The following is a 12,468-nucleotide window of genomic DNA, read 5'->3' as shown; positions in this document are numbered from 1 at the left end:
AGGGGTGATTTGGATATATGGCTCAATATCATTTGCCAGACAATATTCTTCAAATGCATTATTCATGTGGTGCTTATTATTTTGCAAATACTTTATAATATACAAATGTACCTGCTGTCTCCCATTATCTAACTCCTCTATTCTGTCTCAATTATTTTTGTCCCCATCAGACAGGATAATAATCACAAGACAGAAAAGGTAAAAGTTTCTTGATTTATAATGGACCAATGAGTAAAAAATGATAGGCTTAGATGAACTGATGAAACACATTACAACAGGGAACTATAGGGAAAAGTGTGAATAATTGGGATATGAAAATATTTTTAAATATATCTGTTAATTAAAAATGATTTTTGTAGCTTCTAAACAATATATTTTAGGATGATATTGTAAGGTAAGAAACTAAATGGCCATACTGAACCTCTCTCCCCCTGAAAAGTTTAAGTAAATTCAAACATAGATTATATTTTTAAAATATTTTATATGCAACTATAAAGATTTAGATCTCTTAAAAATGTCATCTTCCTGATTTTCTGGTATTGGAGAGTGCTTGAAAAGAATGAGATACTGAAAACATTTTAAACATATATTTTATTAAGCAGTTATTTTGTTGACTTTATTTGATTGTAATGATACTTGCTAGTTGAGGTACCCCTGTTGATGACTGGTAAACATCTTTCACTTCACATGTCAAAATATGATGATATTCATCATCTCCCCAGCGCTTCAGAACATTTACTGTTTGGTGTTAGAATAATTCACAAAGTAATAGAATTAATTAGCAAGTAATTTTAAGTAATTTTTAAAAACATAAAATTTATCCGTACAACCTTACCAGCCCTAACTACGTCTACTCTGACTTGTGGACTTTGAGGGATACTTAGAAAAATTCTCAGACTCCCTTTTTTATTGATTATTTTATTCTTAACGGTCTGCCCCATTCACACTTAGAATTAGAAAGCAAACACAGTGAATTAAAATTCTAACTGAGTGAAATATCTTATATCAAAGATTCAAGTTTGACAATACTACTTCCCCATCCCTACAACACTCAGGATCTCATGAGCATTCATTCCTATTTAGCACACAAAACAGGCTAGAAATAGTGCCAGGCCTGCCAATCACTCATTTGAAAGTTTCAATTCTTTTTCTCCCTATTTTTATAGGTACCTCTCTCATTTTCTTAATTATAGTTCACATACAATAGTATATTAGTTCCAGGTGTACAGCATAATGATTCAAAATTTGTGTTCCTTATAATGCCATAACCACAATAAGTCTAATAACTGTACATTATTACAATAATATTGAGTATTTCCCCTATGCTGTGCTTTTACATCCCTGTGACTTTCTTTGTTATAAGCGGAGGTTTGTACTTCTTATTCGTCTTCACTTTCACACCATCCCCACATCCCCTTCCACTGGTAACCATCCCTTTTGTTCTCTGTATCTGAGTCTGTTTCTGTTTTGTTTGTTTTCTTTTCTTAACATCTGAACCACCACCCAATTTAAGGTAGTGAACAGTATACAAAAGTTGGAAGTAGAATGACTCCTGACACTTTATTGTACAATATCTTCATTTGTGACATTTGTGTGTCATCTGTGTCCCACTCCTTTGCTTCATCTCCTTCCCTGCATCTGCATACTCTGTGGAATCAAATTCAAACTATTTTGTTTGGCAAAAAGGTGTTTTTTGACCTGGATTTCTTTGTTCTTTCAATCCTACAAATCTCCTAGCACTTCCTCATTCACATCTGTGGCTTCCGCAGCACTTAACTACTGTGGCCCCTGATGTGCCACGTTCCTCCAAAATTCCCTGTGTTGGCGGAGACCCTCAACCGGGAACTTCTTTCCATTCTCTGCTCATCGCTTAATATCCAGCGTCAGCACCACTACACTAGGGTCTGATTCTATTTCTATATTTATGGCAGTGCATTTCATACTATTTCACAGGGTTATTTCTGAATCAAATGACAATAAATGTAAGGAAAAATATGAATTCAAAGTATGTATTAATAGACATATACTTTTCAGAGTTTCTGTTTATTTTTTCAAACATACACTGTATAACTTTGTAAGCATTTATAGGGATTAGTGCCTTTTCTGAAATGATTAAACTTTATATAATTACTTATTTATATTCTCTAATACTTTGTGTTGAATGTCATAATTGCCTTTTTTAAACATCAAAAGAGTACTAAATGGGAAGTATTATTATAAAAAAGTAGGATTTATAAAATAGTAGTACTTTTATCAGTATTTGACTATAATTTCTCTTTAGGAAGATAACTAATTAAATAATTATTTTATTATCAGTTATTTTAATTAAATAGTTAAATAATAGTTAACACTTCTAATATTTAATTTTCTAAGAAACCTAAATACAGCTTTTTTGTCTTTGAGGCTTTTAACCAAGAAAATATTCCTGAAATTATGATTCAGGTATAGGTCATTCTGATGGACTCTAAAAGAAAAATCTTCACTTGTAAAACTCCAAGATCACACTGAAGAACAAGAAGATAAATCACTGAGATACTTCATTTTATTTCAAATCGCCAGATTTCTTATGCATTTGTATTTCTTAGAAGTTTTGAATTTATATACACTAAATCTATGCAAATAAAGCAATGTTCTCCTGCCTCTGTTTATCTGTTATTGCATCCTATGATAATAGTCTGATGGAGTAGCATTAGAATGGGGTGTTCTGCTTGGGATGACAGGACTTAAAAGCAGATGTGGTGGGAAAATGGGGAGTCGTTTTCTCAGCAGGATTTCAGGTTTACAAGATGGAAAACTTCTAGTGAGTTATTGTACAACCACGTGAACATAGCTAACATTACTGAACTGTAGAGTTAAAAATGGTTAAGGAGGTAAATTTTATGTTGTCGTTCTTATTACCACAATTAACATTTAAAGTAACAATAATGAAACAGATGTGGCATGCAAATATTTCATTTTCAGGGGTCTTGCTGGAACCTCAGTCACTTGCGTGCTTACAGCAGGGTAGTTGAGAACACAACCCTCTGGAGCCAGGCTGTCTAGTTTCAGACCTGGCTCTGCCACTCACTAGTTGTCGACCATGGGTAAGTCACTTAACTTCTTTGTACCTCAAGTCTTTCATCTGCAAAATGGAGTTATTCAATAGGACTGCTTTTACATAGTAGTTGCAAGGATAAAAGAAGGTCTTTTAAAGCTATTGAAACATTCCATAAAATAAAGTTTTCCAGAATAACTGAAATGAAGGGATTGTTCTCACCAAAGGTAAAGGATCTGCTTTAGATGATCTAACAGTACAGGGCTATCTTGCAGACACAAAATCACTCTGGTGAGCAACAGGGACCGCTTGGAAGTGGTGCTGATTCTCCAAGGCAAAGAAATAAGATCTGCATTATTGTTGACTTTTAAAATGATGTGGCATCAGTTTTCCGATGCTCTGGACACAGTGCACAAATGGTAGTTTCTAATATAACGCCCCAAACCAAACATCCCAAGAGGAGAGTGCCTGAATTGCAAATTAAGTTTCCTCACACGTGTCCCACTCAACAAAGCCTACTTCAAAGTAGGTGGCTGTAGGACTTTAATGACTGATGATTCTTCCAAGCAGAGGGAGAAGGCCAGTGAGCACAGTGTTTGAGAGTGGAAGATAGCCTTTGGATATCCTTATAGCCACCAATCAAAACCAGCAGTGCTCAATTACTCCAAATGCTTAACAGTAGCTGTAACAGGGTTGCCATACCTTGCATTTATTCACTCACAAATACTTATTGAGTATCTGTTACAAGACACAATTTGTCAAAGCCCTAGAGACAGAGCAGTAAATGAGACATAATGTCTTTGAAAAGCTCAGTTCAGTACATTAAGAACAAATAAATTTTAACAAAATAGAGAAAATTTTAGTGTGGCTTTCAACTCAAATTGTTATATATCAAGCACCATTTGTGCATTAACCTTTTCTTGTTTTTATTGTATTTAAAGACTCTGTGGCATTTGATAATAATTTTAAGAAACATTGCAATGAGGATTTAAAATGGAAATAGCAACAGGCCTCCAGATGTAGTGTTGACATAGTATCACTTTTTTATCACTTGCCCTCATTTCAGCTTAATAAGCTCTCTTGCCTCTCATCTTTCAATGTTTAATCCAAAGCAATTAAAATAATATGCAAATGCCATTTGCATTGCTTTAAGAGTGACACTTAACACACAATTTCATTATAATAGGCAACTAGAATGTTTGTTGAATGATCAGCTCATTTTTATTTTAAAATATGTGCTTTTCCTGCAATGTATGTTTGTAAATAAAACCTCTACACACAAATTTTACTTGATAAATGCCATGTGCGTAATGTTTGTCTTGTATACTGAGCACAAAGCCAATCCCATGTGATATTTCTATTTAAAAGCCAGCTATTCTTTTGCTCAGTCTCTAAAGCAATGAATATTTTAGCTAATGAATTGTATTAGCAAAAAATACAAGATACGATGAAAACAAAGTGTGTGTGTGTGTGTGTGTGTGTGTGTGTGTGTGTTTAAGGTAGTCTGTCATTTAGGATTTAGTTCCAAGTAGGGAATTAGAAGGTTATAGTGGAAAGGCCAGATACACTTTGTGAGAATAGATTCAGTTCAGTAATCTTGTGTGGTGGGTTGGTTGTATTAACGGTCCCAGTTCTTCACTCCTACATGTATTCATACCCTTATGTAATCTTCACTTTGAATCCACCCTGTGACTAGCTTGGGCCAATGGGATATTAGAAGTCATTAAGCAGAAGCTTGAATCAACACATATACATCTCTTTCTCCTTTGTTGCTCCACTGCTACTGATGTGAGACCATGCCTGAGCTAGCCCATGGAGAAAGAAAGTCTCATAGAACTAGATTATAGTCTCCCTATTCTAGGTACTCCATCGGAGGCCATCTTAATCAATCAGCAAGTAGTTGACATGTAGGAGGAAATCAGCTGTACTGTGCTAGGTTTAGGAGATAGTAAAATCTCCCATCTCTGAGAGTCACTGTTTTTATCATCATCAGTTGAGAAAAACATTATGTAGCATGGTACATATTACTGTCTTAAGATGTAATAGATTTTCCATTAAGCATTATATTTAATAACAACCATAAACAATCAGAGGCTTTAGAAGATACTCTATTCAGGAGAAACATGTATTAGAATTTGAGCATTTCTTCAAAAACGAAATAATTTCCAATTAAAATCTTTGTGTGGTAGCTGAAAAAACATTTGATGGACAAACTAATGTCATTAATATATTCCCATATATTCCCTCAAAAATACTTATTATGAAACTACTATATGCTAGTCAATTGTCCAAAGTTCTGAGATACAAAACAGGTAAGCTTTCAGACTTTTATTTAAGTGTTTTGCTTGGCAAACTCAAATTTTAAAAAAACCTTAGTTCAACCAAACACTATAAACACAACAACATAACAATAAGCATTGCAGAATTTGTTTGACAGAAATAATAAATTAAAACTCTTAATTTGTGTCTGCAGAACAAGGAAACAAAAATATGAAAAGTGAGCTACAAATAATCTGGACTTAATTTTATTGAAATTTTGACTCCTATCATTGTTTCCTGACAAATCTCTATCTGTGACCCAAGACTTACATGACTAAGACTCATTTAAATGAACCTAAAAACCTGCAGTCTTAGCATGATCCTAAGACAGACAGTTGGCCGATTTACCAAACCCTGAATCATCAAAACCCGTATCTCCTGTTGGGAGTTTTCAAGGGTTTAGAGCATGGGGCTAAGGTGAGGTAGATGTGCTTAAATTCAACCTCTCCAATTTATTAGTTATCTGACCTTAGGTCAGTAATTTCAGCTCTTTATTACTATACCTGTTTGAAATTCCAGAAATGTACTATACTGAATATGGCCTTTTAATATTGGAATTATTTATAACTCACAGATATGGCTTTTTCTACTGATTCTATGGCTCCATGCCATACTTTCTTACCTATATTAATAATCTAAAATGAAAAAGGAAAGCCAAAAAAGGTTCAGCCAATTAGTGTAATGGTTTACCTCACACACTCATGTTTACTTTGATTATTAAACCTGAATGTACTACAAACTAGATCGTTTAAAGAAGAAGAAAATAATTACCATTCGGGGGTTATAGCTTCATGCCACAATTAATTCCTGGCTGTAATAATTGGAGCAGATTTAGCATGATCAAAAAGAAAAGTATCTTTAAAAAATGTACTTGACAAGCCTAAATAAGTTGTTGGCATACAGATGGCCATTTAGAGTTACATAGTCTACTTGTGACATTCTTCCCAGAGCTTTGCACATGCTGGACCCATTCCTTGGGTTCTTCACATGGCATTGAATACACATGAGATGCATGTATTAATAAATGTAATTATTGGTTAGTAATGGTTTTCTGAATCCAAGGCTCTACATAATCATTAAAGTTATCATTTTCATCATCATGATCATGATCATCATCATCACTTATCTTTCAAAGAAGTGTGACACTGTAGAGAAAGTAATAGATCGTGATTTAGAAGCACTGGGATGGAGCACCATTTGTATCAGTGTGCTGGTTGCTATGGCCAGTCTCCTCACTCCTCTGGGCCTCTTTGTCCTTGTGTATAATAAATGACCTAACTCACTGGCTTGGTATGAGGAACACAGCTAAAATGCACATGAAAGTAAATATAGATGAAAGACTTTAATAAAAATGTTATATGCCACTAACTGTTATGATAAGAGTTTCACCGACAAAAAAGCAATAATAATTTCTACACCATAGGATTTTCTGAAGATTCAAGAGGAGAATATATTGAAAACATCATAATACCAGAGACAGGAGTAGCTCAATAAATGATCAATGTTGGCTCAGCAACTTAAAACATTTTATGTTTTAACTTATTTTTTATTGCTATTCAAGTACAGTTGTCTCCATTTTCACCCCATCATGCCCCCCCACCCCACCCATCCCTGCCTACCACCCTGGAGCCTACCCCCTTGGGCTTTGTCCACGTGTCCTTTATACATGTTTCTTAAACAAATGGAAGTAGAAATAGATAATTATTTATACACATGATATGTATATTTATTCACATATTATAATCCATGATAACATCAAAGATTATACCCCCTTACATCTGTAATGCATTAAACTGTTCCAAGTGAGAAGGGATAGCACTGTGAGATACAGGCTTTCTCTCATTCTTCGTATTATCTCCAGATGAAAAATTGTAAGTTATCAGACATATTATTAACTTCCCATTTATTGTTTCTGGATATTGGTTTAATGAGTAAATGTACCAAGAATATTCTTTTGAGGTCAAAAGATCCTTTGTTATAGTTCATACCTGATAATTAGTTCTAAGAGAAGATTATGACCCAGCCCTGATTTATGTGCCCCATAGTTAAATGTCCATTAACTGACATTTAAAAATACGAACATAGAGTAGAATTCCCCAAGATTAACACAGGCTCCTGTACTTCCAGTTTCTCCATCATTCCTTCCAGTCATACCTTCTTTAATCAGCTTCTTTTTCATAACCTCTTCCTGGCTTTATTTAATTCCCTGACAATCTAGATGATCTGGTCAATCATTTCGATAATGCTCTTTTTAAAAAAAAATTATTGTTGTTCAATTACAGTTGTCCCCATTTTCCCTCATTGCTCTCCCCTGACTACCTACCCTCCTCCCACATTCAATCCTCCCCCACCCCACTGTCTTTGTCCATGGGTCTTTTACACATGTTCCTTGACTTGACCCTTCCCCTTAATGCTCTTTTTCTAGTCTTTCATAAGTTTTTCAACACGTCTTTTTACTTCACCCAATTTACCAAGTCCTGACTCTTTCTCCAAAGTCATGCATTCATTCTTAAATCACAAAATGAAATCATCCAGAGTTTTTAAACATATTTTTAAATCCATATCACATTAATGAAAGTAACTATTTCAAGGTGTTTGAAGTTGATATAGATTGTCCAAAGGAGAAAATAAAGTTGAAATGGAGATTAGAAATCAAGCTGCCAGTAGCAAGAAAGTAAGGTCAGAGAAAGAGAATTATGTCCAAGGAATCTGAAATAGTAAATAGAAAATCTGGTCAAGAAAACTCCTATCTAACACTGGGGAAATTCTAATTCTAGTCATATAACAAGCTAGGTTATTTGGACCAATTCTCCCATTGAACATAAGTAAAACTACTGAAATTTTTCACAAAATAAAATAGTTTACAAGATTCCTAAGCCAAAATCTAAGTAAAACCATAGTCTGAGTTAAATTGGCCCCATGACTACAATTCCCTGAAGGCATTTACTGGATCTACTAAGCCCAGTGGCTACAGCCAGGGCATATTGGTGGCATTGGTCTGGAAGGGTGGGGCTGGGGTCTCAGTCAAACCTCCAATTGGAGAGAACCCCCATCCAGTAAGGCTAAGGGCTCCCTCCTCAAGAAAAGGATGAAACATAACTAAACCTGACACTCCCCAACCCTTACACATCCTTAAGGCAGATTTATAGCACACATTCATCTTACATAGATAGTCCCAAAGAACCCTCAAGGTATGGATTTCATTTAATTACAACGAACCCAAAGTGATCATACCTTAGGCACCTGCCAAGGCAAATGGAAATCTTTTTTAGAAGAATGCTCTTTCACCCTAGGCCTCAGAGAATTCCCCCAAATAATATCCCACATAAAATGATCACCTCATGGAAAACAAAAGAAAAGCTAAGCACAAAAGGAAATAGAAGCCTTGAGCAAGAATCATGAGAAACAGAGGACAGGCTCCTCTCTCTCTTTCTCACTCTTTCCTTGCCCTTTCTTTCTGTAGTGAATCTATAGATATTAGACTTATCAGCTAGCAGCTTTAAAACAAAGAAATAGAAAACGAGCATAAAGCGTCTGACTACAAACATTGCCTAACCAATTTGAAATAAATCTTAGAACTTCCAGAAAGCAAAAATATAATGAAATGAAAACCACAAGGAATGGGTTTTATATCACATTACATAGAGCTGATGAGAAAATAGAAATAAAGCATGCCATAGTGGGGTGGGCAGCAGTGACTAAAATAGGGGAATGCTCACCACCTCCCAGCATCCTTCTTACTCCGAGTGAGCCATGACTAACGGGTACTGGAATATTATTTACGGATCTTGACGGTAACAGACGATGGTATGTCAGCTTTGGTAAGAGCACAAATGTAAAAGCATCAAGGCCACAGCTTTCTAGGCTGCATCCTTGGCCTTGATCACCCTCAGAATGAATGTTTTGCTGCCTATGTAAAGGGTAGGAAGAGCAAATCAAACTCCACTTTTAGAAAAAAATCCCATAATGTTCAGCCTCCATGTTAGAATTTTCTTCTCAAGGATTTACTTTTACACTTTTTTCAATGTGAAACTGAATGCAGAGACAAAAAAAAAGTGAATTTTTGGTATGTAATTAGACCTTTAGAGAAAAATAACAACCAAACACTAATCATATAGCAAACAAGGGACTATGTGTCTCATGCAAATCATCTCTTCAACCCTCAATAATATGCTAAAAAGAAGTCAATAATCGCCTTTGACACTTAAGGAGATAGATTCAGAGAACAGAAGAGAAATAAATTGTAAATGACATAACAGGATTTGAACTTAGGTCTGTTGCTTCAAGAGCTCAAGCTCCTAAAACCAAAAATAGTGTTATGTTATATCAATAAATTCAGGTTAAAATAGCAGGGTCATTTCATTTTAAAAAGCACTTTTTACAGTCATCCCATGTCAATAACATTTCTCACAAATATCCTTCTCAGAACCTTTGACAACTTACTAGCAAACTGGAGGATTACTGCTAGTTATTTACTATTCTGCATTGTGAACAATGTCTTAAATGGGTACATAGAAGACAACCTGATAAATATACTCAATTAGGATCTAAAAAGTTATGCGGATTACAGGAGTGGTCAACTATAACAAGGCAAAGTGTAACATCGACACAGGAAAGAGCCGCCGCTTGGTTACACAGCTAGCTACAGAACATTGATGCTCTCCACTGATGGGATGCTGACTATGAGGTAGCTGGTGAATATACACAAACTGATATTAGCTAAAATTTTAAAAATCACAATATTTACCTGGCTGGCGTAGCTCAGTGGATCGAGTGCAGGCTGCGAACCAAAGTGTCGCAGGTTCGATTCCCAGCCAGGGTACATGCCTGGGTTGCAGGCCATGACCCCCAGCAACCGCACATTGATGTTTCTCTCTCTCTCCCTCCCTCCCTCCCTCCCTCTCTCTCTCTCTCTCTCTCTTCCTCCCTTCCCTCCCTCCCTCCCTCTCTCTCTCTCTCTCTCCCTCTCCCTTCCCTCTCTACAAATAAATATAATCTTTAAAAAATCACAATGTTTGGACCAAGGGAGGGGCTAGGCTTGTTCTTCTCCATGCTAGTTACACTGAAAGACAGTGACGTGAGTGGAAACTATGGTATATGAACCCTTGTGAGAACTGTGTGGCTTACAAAAGGATATAGGAACATAAGAAGGGGACAAGGTCGAAGAGATACGCGTGTCCCAGGCATCCATCCTTAGGAAGAGCCTAATGATTCCCAAGAGGAATTTTGAAATTCAAGTTTGCATGTTAGATTGATTAATCTCAGAACCTGCCCAAGTTTTTTTTTCTTCCCTGTGTTTTCTATGTGTTTATTTATATCTAGGAAAATTCTAGCAGGGACACAGGCAGAGAAGGCATGAAGATATTACATTGCCTCTGAGCACCATTTACACTCTGTGCATTACTAGAAGAGGAAGCTAAACGGGGAAGTTATAGATTTCTTAAAATATCAGAAGAGCTTTTGTAAGAATGGAGAAGTGTAATTGCTCTAGGGTAGGGTCCCAGGATACAGATCTTGGATCAAAATGAAGGACCTCTGGAGAGCTCAGAATAAAGACATTTTTAACTGAATGGTGCACAGAGAGATGCCTGCCTCAGGAAGGAAGGTGTGGACTCAAAGTTCAAACATAGGATAGACAGCCAGTTGGCAGCCATGGGGAAAGGGCATGTACAAGCCGTTCCTAGGAGGAATGGAGCTTCACAGTCCCCCCTCCCCTATCCAAAGATTATTTTAGATGAAAACTCCCAAAGCTCTTTCTCTTTATTTAACTCTCTCCGGAACTGCCACCTCATTTTCAGATACTTGTTTGAAACAGTCATCCTCAAAATTCTCCTAGTGTTTTAAATCCATTCAATTCAAGACCAGAATACATCATCTGCCCAATTTCCTGCTTCTATTTTGATACCACATTATCCTACTCATCCAAGCAGGAAACCAGTCATTTTGGGCCCCTCCTTTTTCTCCTCAATCAGTTGCTAAATCATGTGGATTCTGCTCTATACGATGTTTCTCACACCCACTCCCTCCTTTCCAGTAGTTCCACACTGACCTGGTGAAAGCCTTCACTACTTCTCACTTAGGCCCTTTGGCAATGAGCTGTTAACTATTATCCCTCCCTCTGATCTCACCTCCATTCTATTTATCTAATATATGACAGTGAAATCAGTTTTTCTCAAAACTAGGCTGGATGACACATCTCCCAACTCAAAATTCATTACCTCCTACAGAATTAACTACAACTGCTTCACAATGGGATATGATCTAAAATCTACATTAAACTTTTCAGTTCTCCCTCTCAACTTTTCAGTTGTCTCTCTCACTGTGATCAGAGATGCAACACCCTCTATTTTTTGCCAAGCTTTTGATTTTGCATCCTTGGCTTTTCTACCTCTCCATCTTAGGTAACAGTAACCCCTTGCCTGGAGTGCTCTGCATTTTCACTTTTGTAGTCAAAACTCGTTTCAAACACTTCCTACTCTAAGACATCTTTACATGTGTTAATTACTCTCATTTATAACCTTTCACTGCCCTTTGTTTATATTTTCTTTAGGCCACAACGCAATCCACTTTGTATTATACGTATTTGCATACTCAGAAGAATGAACCCCATTACACTTCCAAAGCCTTCAGCGAATGGACTGTCTGTTACTCATCATCAGTGCTCTGTAGCATCTGGCACAGTGTAACTGTTCAATAAATAAATCTAGGATAGACCAATTAATGCTGCCATTTCCAATATATACATTTCCTCCTTGACTTTAAGTTGATATCTCATAAAATTCTGAGGAGTAAGTATATAATCCAATGTACAATCACCACTGCCACCGGACAAACCTGTCAAGGTGTATTTCCTTATGACAGTCAACAGTGAGGGTTTAATATACCCCAAGGAAAGTAATTCACAAAATGTATCAGCTCTCTGTGTCAAGGGCATATATCACAAATGCAAGTCAATGGTCTGCTCTAAAACTCCTTTCCCGTGGACACTATTGTAGAGGGGGGGCTATATTACCAAGTACAAATACATATATAATGCGTACTACATTCAGGCATTGTTTGAACTGCTTTACAAAAGGTAATTCAATTTTGTCATGGAGTTTGATATGTAAACTGCT

General features: G+C 36.3%; 1 protein-coding gene across 1 annotated transcript in view; it reads right to left on the bottom strand.

The window, feature by feature from the left end:
- IL1RAPL1 (interleukin 1 receptor accessory protein like 1) overlaps window positions 1–12,468 on the bottom strand; it is a 1,208,235-nt gene that overhangs the window by 526,868 nt on the left and 668,899 nt on the right. The gene's annotated exons all lie outside the window — the stretch shown is intronic.

This window comes from Phyllostomus discolor, chromosome X, assembly GCF_004126475.2.
Source record: "Phyllostomus discolor isolate MPI-MPIP mPhyDis1 chromosome X, mPhyDis1.pri.v3, whole genome shotgun sequence".
Classification (NCBI taxonomy): Eukaryota; Metazoa; Chordata; class Mammalia; order Chiroptera; family Phyllostomidae; genus Phyllostomus; species Phyllostomus discolor.
Note: the sequence above shows the minus strand (reverse complement) of the source record. Positions and strands in the feature narration are given on the sequence as shown.